At 44.7% G+C, this 12,128-nt stretch overlaps 1 protein-coding gene across 2 annotated transcripts in view; it reads right to left on the reverse strand.

The window, feature by feature from the left end:
- The window catches only part of LOC129861040 (proline-rich transmembrane protein 3), a 28,967-nt gene extending 17,377 nt beyond the window's left edge, over positions 1 to 11,590 (reverse strand). The window contains exon 1 of one of the 2 annotated variants that reach the window (XM_055932084.1): positions 11,324 to 11,590. The gene's annotated coding sequence lies outside the window, so the exon portion shown is untranslated. Of the gene's footprint in view, positions 1 to 10,134; positions 11,295 to 11,323 lie in introns of those variants that run through there. The other variant, XM_055932085.1, reaches the window with a different exon arrangement.
- Between the last annotated feature and the right edge of the window lie 538 nt (positions 11,591 to 12,128).

The raw sequence follows: 12,128 nt of genomic DNA on the forward strand, positions 1-12,128 counted from the left end.
TCTCAATTACCTCGTACCCCTGCACATCAAAATATCAAATCAACTCGGTACTGGCACCCCATGTATATAGCCAAGTTATCGTTACTCATTGTGTATTTATTCCTGGTGTTATAATTGATCTATTATTTATCCTTTTTTCCTCTGTGCGTTCACTCCAGGTCTGAATCAACAGCAGTAACATTGTCTGAAGGTGATGCAGTAGAAGACAGTGAACAGGCTGCTCCTACAGTACATGATCACACAATCCTATCAATCATAGTAAAACAGCCGTCAGTCTGTCTAATCCTCATACAGTCGTCATGTCTGTCTGTCTTAACCAGGTGTGGGCTATTGAGTCAGAGGATGAGGTAGTGACTGAGGGGGATGTTTTTCATAAGACCAGGGGTGAGCTGCTCTGGTACCAAGGGCATCTGGGTGTGGAACACAGCACCAACACACCTGATCAAACTAATGGATTGGTTTAAGCAGGTGTATTAAATTAGAGCTGGGCTGAAACAAAAGCATGCACACCCTGCTGCTCTCCTGGATCACCCCACAGGTCTTATCAAAAACACCCCCTTTCCTTCATTCTGGCATCCGCTAACTCAAAATCCCCTCCCCTACCCACACACACAACCAGTTACTGTAACTCACAGACTAGGGAGAAACTACCCAAAGGCACAGATCTAGGAGCAGCTTACCCTCACCAAATCCTAACGTTAACCCTTAGAGAAGAAAACAAAAAACAAATCAGTATCTCAGGCAACCTCCTCCTACTCCTTATGAGTCATTAATTCCCCTTCTATACCAATGCCTCATTCTCTTAAATCACATGTAGAAGAACAAACATATGTGCGCTAATCCTGACGTGTGTGTTATGCTCATGAACAACATATGTGTGAAGTGGTTATGGGAGTGACATACGTGAGTAAGTATGTGTAAGGACACTGTGTGTGTGTGTGTGTCTGTGTGTGCGTGCGTGCGTGCGTGCGTGCGTGTGTGTGTGTGTGTGTGCAGGTGTGTGCACCATCATGGGAGAGTGAGCATATGTGAGAAAATCTATGGGTACATGTGAGGAATTTAAATCTTAAAAGGGGCAATCTGCAGTTCAAACAATAACAAAGTTACCCCGCCACTGTTTCAGTAAACAGCTGAGGGATAGGGCTGGAGAAATGTAACCACTCTCAAATTCAAAGACAGAGCTATGGGCTCCCGAGTGGCGCATCGGTCTAAGGCACTGCATCTCAGTGCTAGGGGCATCACTACAGACTTTGGTTCGATTCCAGGCTGTATCACAACCGGCCATAGGACAGCGCACAATTGGCCCAGCGTCATCTGGGTTAGGGTTTGGCTGGGGTAGGCCGTCATTGTAAATAATAATTTGTTCTTAACTGACTTGCCTAGTTAAATAAAGGTTACTTTAAAAAAAATAAAAACATTTAAATGCAAGGACTAATCATTCATGATATCAAAATTATAATTTTGACCATATGGTGTTTGTTTACAATTACATTATTTAGCAAAGAGTAAAACAAGTTCATAATTGGGCTTCTGATGGGGTAACAGTTGAACGAAGCTCATGAGGCCTTTACAAGTTATATTCTACAAGAATTTGTCACGTGTGCTGCCTCTCCGGCCTCTAGGTCACCAGGCTGCTGATTATTGCGCACACCTGTCACAATCTTCACACGCACCAGCGCCTCATGACAATCACCTGGACTCCATCACCTCCTTGATTACCTGCCTTATTTATGTCACTCCCTTTGGTTCCTTCCCCAGGCGTCATTGTTTCTGTTTCAGTTTCATGTCTGTGCGTTGTTCGTGGTTTCTTGTTTTATATTATGTTTCATTCATTAAATTATTTACTCCCTGAACTTGCTTCCCAACTCCCAGCGCACGCACACGTTATACAATCAATGGCTATATATCATGAATTTAAAAGTCACAAAACACATGTAAGACACACAGATTGTCCCTGTAACTGAGATCTTGCTAATAGCATGTGAAGCTCAAATACTCCCATATAGATGTTAAACAAAGCTGAGAAAACAGACTAAGAAAGACAGAGAAATTGATGGATTTAGGGCAGGATAGTGAGAGAGAGAAGCACAGAGAAAGAGAGGAACAGAGAGAGAGAAAGAGAGGAACAGAGAGAGAGAAAGAGAGGAACAGAGAGAGAGAAAGAGAGGAACAGAGAGAGAGAAAGAGAGGAACAGAGAGAGAGAAAGAGAGGAACAGAGAGAGAGAAAGAGAGGAACAGAGAGAGAGAAAGAGAGGAACAGAGAGAGAGAAAGAGAGGAACAGAGAGAGAGAAAGAGAGGAACAGAGAGAGAGAAAGAGAGGAACAGAGAGAGAGAAAGAGAGGAACAGAGAGAGAGAAAGAGAGGAACAGAGAGAGAGAAAGAGAGGAACAGAGAGAGAGAAAGAGAGTGTAAGTAAGAGGTATACGTCTCCATCTCCACCTCGTCACAGTAGTTTTGCTGTTTATTTTCTTTCTCCCACTCAACCATCTCTTTCTCCCACTCAACCATCTCTTTCTCCCACTCAACCATCTCTTTCTCCCACTCAACCATCTCTTTCTCCCACTCAACCATCTCTTTCTCCCACTCAACCATCTCTTTCTCCCACTCAACCATCTCTTTCTCCCACTCAACCATCTCTTTCTCCCACTCAACCATCTCTTTCTCCCAGACTCCAGCCTTCTGTTGGCCAATCCACCTCAGATGAATCACTCTGTTTACCCCCCCCCCCCCCCTTTCACCCCCTTCCCTCGTTCTGGCGGTGTTATTTCAACATGGTTGTATTGTACTCCTGTGGGAGGAGATATAGGGCAGTGAAGATAGAGAGATAAACAGAAGAAGAAAATGAGAGAGGGAGGAGGGTTGGGAGAGATGCATGGAAAAAGGTGATGGATAGCTATATAACGAAGCAGACAGTGGAAGGTACAGAGAGGGGGAGTGGAAAGTATGGAGAAAGAAAGGAAAATAAACGAGAGAGAGAGAGGCAGAGGGTGAGGTGAGCATTAGGGATATAATGAAGCAGAGAATGTGGGCGGCAGAGAGACACGGTTTCAGGGGAAACTGACTCAATGATGCTGGTATGTCTTGACCATAGCAAATTAGTCTGTGTGTATGTGATTGAGTGAAAAATAAAGTAACAGAGACAGGAGGGGATAGAGAAACTGTGAGGGGGCTAGAAGTGTGTGTGTCAAGATGTCACTCTGGGCAGCCTGGAACACAGTGGAACTAAGCCATCTCACCTTATCACAGGGGAAAACTAGCAACCTGGCAGTTGACTTTTAACAAACTGACAGTTGAAAAATGGGCCTACAAAAAAACATTGCCTCTCGATGGTAGTCTTACTACTGCAATCCCAGTTCATCCAGTGTGAGTGTGTGTGCGTAGGCGGTGGTCCTGATTTAAGACACTCTGAGGCCCTTAGCCAAATGGGATTCATAGAGAGGAGAAACACCCTGCTGCTTTATCTGAATCCCTGTCAACATGAATCTCTCTCTCTCTCCCTCCCTCTCTCTCGCTCACACACACACAATACTACAGCATCTGTGAGTGTCTTGTGTCTTTCTGTGAATATCTGTAGAGGGCAAATGGGTGCAGGGAGGAGGAGGGTATTTATATCCTGAGATCTGTCCCTTGAGGCAGAAGAACACTAAATGCGTGCAATGGAATGGAAGAGGGGGGTATGCCGTCACTCTCACAATAACGTCTCTATTCATCTACAGGAAGGCCTGAGGACAATATCATATAGTAGAACAACATGCAACAAGCTGAGGATTGCCATACATACAGATATATATTGCATGACACCACTACTACTACTACAAGTAAAGTTACACTTCTCTCTGTTTGTAACACTTCTATTACCGTAACTAGACTGCTAATGATAATACTATTGATTCTACTAATATCAGGTGCAAAAATGAAACAGGTGCAAAGCAAACCCTTATTTCCAAAAAAGAATGGCTTCCAAAAACCACAGGCAAATATCAGGAACTGTAAAGTTAATTCCTTAAGCTCAAACTAAACTGAACCTAAACCAAGCCACATAATCATAGCAAGCCAAAATACCTCTACAATTCTGAAAGAAATCTCTGTTCCAGATTCAACTGAAATGACCACATTTCATAGCCACTTTTGACCCACACATTGCCCAGACCGACATACATGCGCACACACACACACACACACACATACACACACGCGCACACACTCACACAAACAATCTCTTTCTCTATACTTCTTGCACACACACACACATTTTTGCCAGATTACAGAGAGTCTGAGCATCTTAATTTGAGTGAATATTTCCAGAAACAGACACTATCCTGTTTGTGGACAGAGTGATCGCTGAGTTCTCCCCAGCAAGCACCAGTCTGAACGGTCTGAACGGTGACATACTGGCCTTCATGCATGTGTGTCTGCATGTGTGTGTGTGTGTGTGTGTGTGAGCATGTGTGTGTGTCTGAGAGTGAGTGAGTGAGTGAATGGGAGTGACTGTGGGGTCTCGAATGTCAAGGTGGCCCTCTAATAAACAGGATTAAAGAGTCAGACTGAATTACGTTAGAACCTTAGAACAGGAAGACCGGAAGTGGAGAATGACAGAAAGAATGGAAGAAAGAGACAGAAAAATAAAGTTCAATCTGGAGAACGATAGAGTGGGAAACAGAGGGGCAGAGAGAGAGGAGAGGTAAGAGAGAAATAATGATCAACGGACTGATAGCATACATGCGGAGAGAGAGGGAGAGCGTGAGAATAATAGGGGAGGTTTATAGCTCAGAAACAGATAGAGAAAGAGACAGAAATAGAGCACTCTAGAGAGATATGCCATGGAGGGACACTGAGCGGTTCCAAAGTCCAACAGAACAGTTAAAGCGGCAGTGCAGTCAAAAAATAGATTTTTCCTGTGTTTTATATATAATTCCACAGTATGAGGTTGGAATAATATTGTGAAATTGTGAAAATTATGATAATGCACTTTCAGTGTAAGATCTGTTTGAAAAAACTGCTTGAAATTCCAGCTTGTTTGGCTCACTGTGGTTTTTGGACTTAGGTTAATAGACCAATAACAAAGAGTTAGCCCTCCTCTCTGCCAATAACAGCTAGTTTTTAGGTTACACATCTCTCCCATTAGGCTCCTCCAATTAGACCCCTTTCTCAGACCACTCCCAGACAGTCCTAGCAAAATTCTTGCTTGATAAATTGCATTTAGTTATTTTTGTTTGTTTTTTACCATTTTAATTGAAACAATCACAGTAATGTACTTTATTGTTACCCAGAAATGATTTGATATTGAGATAAAAATGGCTGCAGTGGACCTTTAAAGTATTACTGCATTACCCTCAGCTTAAGGTACCTATGTATGGCCTATAAGAGTGCCATGTAGGGGAGAGGTGAGAGGACGTGTGTGTGTGTGTGTGTGTGTGTGTGTGTGTATGTATGTATGTATGTATGTATGTATGTATGTATGTATGTATGTATGTATGTATGTATGTATGTATGTATGTATGTATGTATGTATGGGGTAAAGGAGGTTAGAGGGGCTCGATATGATCCTTAAGATTCCACCATCTTGCAGGAATGTAAACAAACCGCTCACTATCAAACCAGACCATCCCTCCTCTGACACACACACATACACACTAACTCACTCATTTATTGCCAACAACTCTGATTACCTGTAGCGCACTATCTCTGTCTCTATACATTATCTCTGTCTCGATACACTATCTCTGTCTCGATACACTATCTCTGTCTCGATACCTTGATGAGAAAACATATAGTTATCAATACATTAAGCGTTTAAAGGATCCAATGATAAGCACAACATGCAGTATTTGTGATAACTGTCATGATATGTTATCTCCAAAATGAGTTCATAAATACCTGGTGAAAGGAACTCCATGAAACCTATAGACACGCCATCATGAACCCTCTATTCAGCCATGCACTAAAGGTCGTTGACCCTGACCCTCTGTCCGGGGCTATAACCCTGTCCAATGTGACTTGGACCACACAGAAGGGTCACATGACAAAGCCTTAGAGATGTGTCCATTGGTCCACTGGGTTGGGCTTGTTATTGTGGCTCCAGAACCAATCATCTGACTCCTGCCTTCATGTTTTGACCTCTGGATGAGGTGGACACCCAACTACATCGGAGGCAGACATCTTCTCTGATGTTCTGCCTCTTCTGAGACAGGCCACAGTTCAAAGGCCAAGATTGACTCTGACAGGGAGGTATTTTAACTGCAGTTAGACACCTACTCACGCATGAACACACGTACGGACACACAAAGGTCAAATACGGGTTGCCTTTGTAACACTAATGAGCGGAGCATACAGAGGATCGTGGAACCCCAAAAACACATTTGTGAATACCAACACTATAGTTCAGATGTGAATACAGACAGAGCAGAGACACACACAGAAAACACACCCTGATTGGCAGACTCTTAACTGATGATAAGAGCTGAGAGTAGTGGAATACTGAGGAGGCTACCCATCCAAAGTACTCTTATAATCGCCATCCGGCACAGCCAGAAGAGGACTGGCCACCCCTCGGAGCCTGGTTCCTCTCTAGGTTTCTTCCTAGGTTCCTGTCTCTCTAAGGAGTTTTTCCTAGCCACTGTGCTTCTACATCTGCATTGCTTGCTCTTTGGGGTTTTAGGCTGGGTTTCTATATAAGCACTTGGTGACATCTGCTGATTTAAAAAGGGCTTTATAAATACATTTGATTGATTGATGAGTCTTCCATATGGATCACTTTCCCTGTAGAATGTTAGAATGTTACACTATCCACAGCATAATGTCAGATCACAAGTTCTGTGATCTACACACTTTGCAGTCTTCTGTCAGTTTTTTGTTCTCTATTCTGTCTGCTCTGTGTTCTGTCTGTGCTCTATGTTCTGTCTGCTCTGTGTTCTGTCTGTGCTCTCTGTTCTGTCTGCTCTGTGTTCTGTCTGTGCTCTGTCTGCTCTGTGTTCTGTCTGTCCTCTGTCTGCTCTGTGTTCTGTCTGCTCTGTGTTCTGTCTGTGTTCTGTCTGCTCTGTGTTCTGTCTGCTCTGTGTTCTGTCTGCTTTGTGTTCTGTCTGCTTTGTGTTCTGTCTGCTCTGTGTTCTGTCTGTGCTCTCTGTTCTGTCTGTGCTCTGTGTTCTGTCTGTGCTCTCTGTTCTGTCTGCTCTGTGTTCTGTCTGTGCTCTCTGTTCTGTCTGCTCTGTGTTCTGTCTGCTCTGTGTTCTGTCTGTGCTCTCTGTTCTGTCTGTGCTCTGTGTTCTGTCTGTGCTCTTTGTTATGTCTGCTCTGTGTTCTGTCTGTGCTCTCTATTCTGTCTGCTCTCTGTTCTGTCTGCTCTGTGATCTGTCTGCTCTGTGTTCTGTCTGCTCTGTGTTCTGTCTGCTTTGTGTTCTGTCTGCTCTGTGTCCGTCTGTGCTCTCTGTTCTGTCTGTGCTCTGTGTTCTGTCTGTGCTCTCTGTTCTGTCTGCTCTGTGTTCTGTCTGTGCTCTCTGTTCTGTCTGCTCTGTGTTCTGTCTGCTCTGTGTTCTGTCTGTGCTCTCTGTTCTGTCTGTGCTCTCTGTTCTGTCTGTGCTCTGTGTTCTGTCTGCTCTGTGTTCTGTCTGTGCTCACTATTCTGTCTGCTCTGTGTTCTGTCTGTGCTCTCTGTTCTGTCTGCTCTGTGTTCTGTCTGTGCTCTGTGTTCTGTCTGTGCTCTGTGTTCTGTCTGTGCTCTGTGTTCTGTCTGTGCTCTCTGTTCTGTCTGTGCTCTGTGTTCTGTCTGTGCTCTACGTTCTGTCTGTGCTCTATGTTCTGTCTGTGCTCTGTGTTCTGTCTGTGCTCTGTGTTCTGTCTGTGCTCTCTGTTCTGTCTGTGCTCTGTCTGTGCTCTCTGTTCTGTCTGTGCTCTGTGTTCTGTTTGTGCTCTCTGTTCTGTCTGCTCTGTTCTGTCTGTGCTCTCTGTTTTGTCTGCTCTACGTTCTGTCTGTGTTCTGTCTGTGCTCTATGTTCTGTCTGTGCTCTGTGTTCTGTCTGTGCTCTGTGTTCTGTCTGTGCTCTGTGTTCTGTCTGTGCTCTGTGTTCTGTCTGCTCTGTGTTCTGTCTGTGCTCTGTGTTCTGTCTGTGCTCTCTGTTCTGTCTGTGCTCTCTGTTCTGTCTGTGTTCTGTCTGTGCTCTCTGTTCTGTCTGTGTTCTGTCTGTGCTCTACGTTCTGTCTGTGTTCTGTCTGTGCTCTATGTTCTGTCTGTGCTCTGTGTTCTGTCTGTGCTCTGTGTTCTGTCTGTGCTCTCTGTTCTGTCTGTGTTCTGTCTGTGCTCTGTGTTCTGTCTGTGCTCTACGTTCTGTCTGTGCTCTATGTTCTGTCTGTGCTCTGTGTTCTGTCTGTACTCTATGTTCTGTCTGCTTTGTGTTCTGTCTGTGTTCTGTCTGTGCTCTCTGTTCTGTCTGCTTTGTGTTCTGTCTGCTATGTGTTCTGTCTGTGCTCTGTCTGTGCTCTATGTTCTGTCTGTGCTCTGTGTTCTGTCTGTGCTCTATGTTCTGTCTGTGCTCTGTGTTCTGTCTGTGCTCTGTGTTCTGTCTGTGCTCTATGTTCTGTCTGTGCTCTGTGTTCTGTCTGTGCTCTGTGTTCTGTCTGTGTTCTATGTTCTGTCTGTGCTCTATGTTCTGTCTGTGGTCTGTGTTCTGTCTGTGCTCTATGTTCTGTCTGTGCTCTGTCTGTGGTCTATGTTCTGTCTGTGCTCTGTGTTCTGTCTGTGCTCTGTGTTCTGTCTGTGCTCTATGTTCTGTCTGTGCTCTGTGTTCTTTCTGTGTTCTGTCTGTGCTCTGTGTTCTGTCTGTGCTCTATGTTCTGTCTGTGCTCTGTGTTCTGTCTGTGCTCTATGTTCTGTCTGTGCTCTGTGTTCTGTCTGCTCTGTGTTCTGTCTGTGTTCTATGTTCTGTCTGTGCTCTATGTTCTGTCTGTGGTCTGTCTGTGCTCTGTGTTCTGTCTGTGCTCTGTGTTCTGTCTGTGCTCTGTCTGTGGTCTATGTTCTGTCTGTGCTCTGTGTTCTGTCTGTGCTCTGTGTTCTTTCTGTGTTCTGTCTGTGCTCTGTCTGTGGTCTATGTTCTGTCTGTGCTCTGTGTTCTGTCTGTGCTCTGTGTTCTGTCTGTGCTCTATGTTCTGTCTGTGCTCTGTGTTCTGTCTGTGCTCTGTGTTCTGTCTGTGCTCTGTGTTCTGTCTGTGCTCTGTGTTCTGTCTGTGTTCTATGTTCTGTCTCTGCTCTGTGTTCTGTCTGTGCTCTCTGTTCTGTCTGTGCTCTGTGTTCTGTCTGTACTCTATGTTCTGTCTGTGCTCTGTGTTCTGTCTGTGGTCTGTGTTCTGTCTGTGCTCTATGTTCTGTCTGTGCTCTGTGTTCTGTCTGTGGTCTGTGTTCTGTCTGTGCTCTATGTTCTGTCTGTGCTCTGTGTTCTCTCTGTGCTCTATGTTCTGTCTGTGGTGTGTCATAGTGCTTGGTCAGTAGGTTTTGGGGTTGGTTGTGAGTGATGTTTTCTGTCGGGTAGCCTTTTTGTTCTTGGAGGTTTTGTCAGTCAGATATGGACAATTCAGCAGTAACAGTTGTATGGTTTGGTTAAATTTTCAATCGTTAGTTTTTGTTTGACATCAATTTTAAAGTCTTAGCATCATTATTTTACCGTGGAATTGCCCATATGTGAACTATCTGTCCTGCTGTTGATGGGGGATCTGTCTGCCCTGTGCACTTTACTATCTGTCCTGCTGTTGATGGGGGATCTGTCTGCCCTGTGCACTTTACTATCTGTCCTGCTGTTGATGGGTGATCTGTCTGCCCTGTGCACTTTACTATCTGTCCTGCTGTTGATGGGTGATCTGTCTGCCCTGTGCACTTTACTATCTGTCCTGCTGTTGATGGGTGATCTGTCTGCCCTGTGCACTTTACTATCTGTCCTGCTGTTGATGGGTGATCTGTCTGCCCTGTGCACTTTACTATCTGTCCTGCTGTTGATGGGTGATCTGTCTGCCCTGTGCACTTTCCTATCTGGAGAGGATTTCCCTCCTACTATCCTGCCAGCTTCACACCCCACTCTGGCCTAACATTTGACAGAACGATAAACTCTTAACAGATTAAACCATAAAAATTTGCTTTGATATCCCATACCTTCAAGGTGGTCTGGAGTGTATGGTCTGCACGTGTCCCTTCTAAAAGCCTCCTACTCTAAGATAATAGTAGGTATCAAAGTAGGCAGTAAATCCTCCCAGAGCAAAATGCTGTTCTTGGGGTTGACATTCTGTTATTCTAGTCGGTGGATCGACGTGTTTTTGTTTCTCTTTGCAATCCAAGTGGTCTGGCAGGGCTCTGTGTTCAATCCAGTAGCTCTTTGGAGCAGTTTGCCGCCCGTAACGATCCAGATTCGCAGTGGCACGCCCCTCTCGCTCCCTCCTTCTCTCCCTCTACCCCTCCCTCAACTGGATTCAACTGCGGCTGTCGTTGAAGTCCTGATGAGAAACAGGTGAATCTAGATTATCCAACGGCCCCATACGCCTACCCTCTGCCTCGGGCCTTGGTTGGGCAACCCTCGTAAACACACTCACAAACACACAACACGCGTGCCAGTTTGAGGACAGACCTCAGGCGCACTTTCAAATGAGCAGGCTAAAAACACACAGAAGCACTAAGGTGGTTTGTTGTGTGCACATCAACGTGTTGCTTGCTCTTTCAACGAATCCTAAACTATTTGAATAATCGTAGTCCACGTCCAGAATCGAGATCTCAATAATCCCCTCATTGCGTGTGTCCAAACTGATCCCGTCTCCTCTTTCCGATTGTAAATTGGGTATCTGGGTATGTCATGTAATTAAACATGAGTAGGTCGTCGTGAAGAGAATAGTCGGGTGTTGTAGTTTATCTGGTATCATCGCATCATTGGGAAGAGAGGCTCGTCTTTCCTACCCGTTCTTTCCATACGACAGGCTACAGAATTGACGATGCTGCCAATTTTCGCAACTGGTTTAAAATTTCCGCAGCAGCCTGTGTCCCCACGGTCCCCGCCTGCTCTTTGCCTCTTTCACAGATTACCAACAATATAAAAACGACTGCATGCAGCAGCCACATAAATATTTAAAGTTCGACTTTATTCATTCATCTTGACAGGATATGGCATACATAGCGCACCATAGGCCAAAATGTATAATACATTTATAATAAAAACGCTATATGAATATGGTATATTTAAACGCACAGGTCACATATGGATCATCCATAGCCTGCAGGCCTATCGCATCGTCTTCGTTCATACAGTTTTAATGTAGGCTATCCCCATACTCGCCTTTCTTCATTCAAAACCTACCTGCGCTCATTTGTCCCGTCCTCAGATATATGACGTCGTCTGCATCCGATTATGCCTCGGGCATATAGCAGCGGGCACGAATGCGTATCCACAGCCTCCGGTCTCGCGCTTCCACCTCTGGTGAGCGGTAAACTATAGGCTAAAATACGGAAAGTCAGTCTTCTGTCGATATTGATTTAGACTACCGCTACCAGTTCTCTCTACGATAAACCAAACCAGCAGGAGCAAGCACGGGAACTAACGCCCCTTTAAAATTGCTCCATCTCTCTCCCTCCCTTCCCCTCCCTCTCTCTCTCTCTCTGGCTCACATGCGGATCAACATGATTACCTCCAACCGCCCGAAGCGGTTACTATTACACAACTGATCTGCTCAAGCACCGAGACCCCGGGCCCACCAACAAATTAGCCGAAATGTTTATTCCAGCCTTACATGATGGGATGAATACGGACGTTTTTATTATCCACTCATAGTCAGAATATTCATTTTCACTCTCTCCCCCCTTCTTGAGCTCTCTCTCTCTCTCTTGAAGAAATTATAAAATGTCAGGTCTTTCTTTTGCTATGTTTCAACATTTTTTATTTTATTATTATTCATAATTACATTCTGTTTTTACGTATTTTATGCTATCAGCATCTGGTAATGCGACTGTAAGACTGCATGATGAGGGTGATAATATTGACAAGGTGTGATAAATGAGTTCTGAAGCCAGCTATTTAACCTCTAGGATTGTCAGATTCTGACCATCAGTTCAGAGAGATTGTTGCAGTAAATGAAGTAGTTATGAGCTGCTGCTGCCACCCCAGT

Source organism: Salvelinus fontinalis, chromosome 8, assembly GCF_029448725.1.
Source record: "Salvelinus fontinalis isolate EN_2023a chromosome 8, ASM2944872v1, whole genome shotgun sequence".
NCBI lineage: Eukaryota > Metazoa > Chordata > Actinopteri > Salmoniformes > Salmonidae > Salvelinus > Salvelinus fontinalis.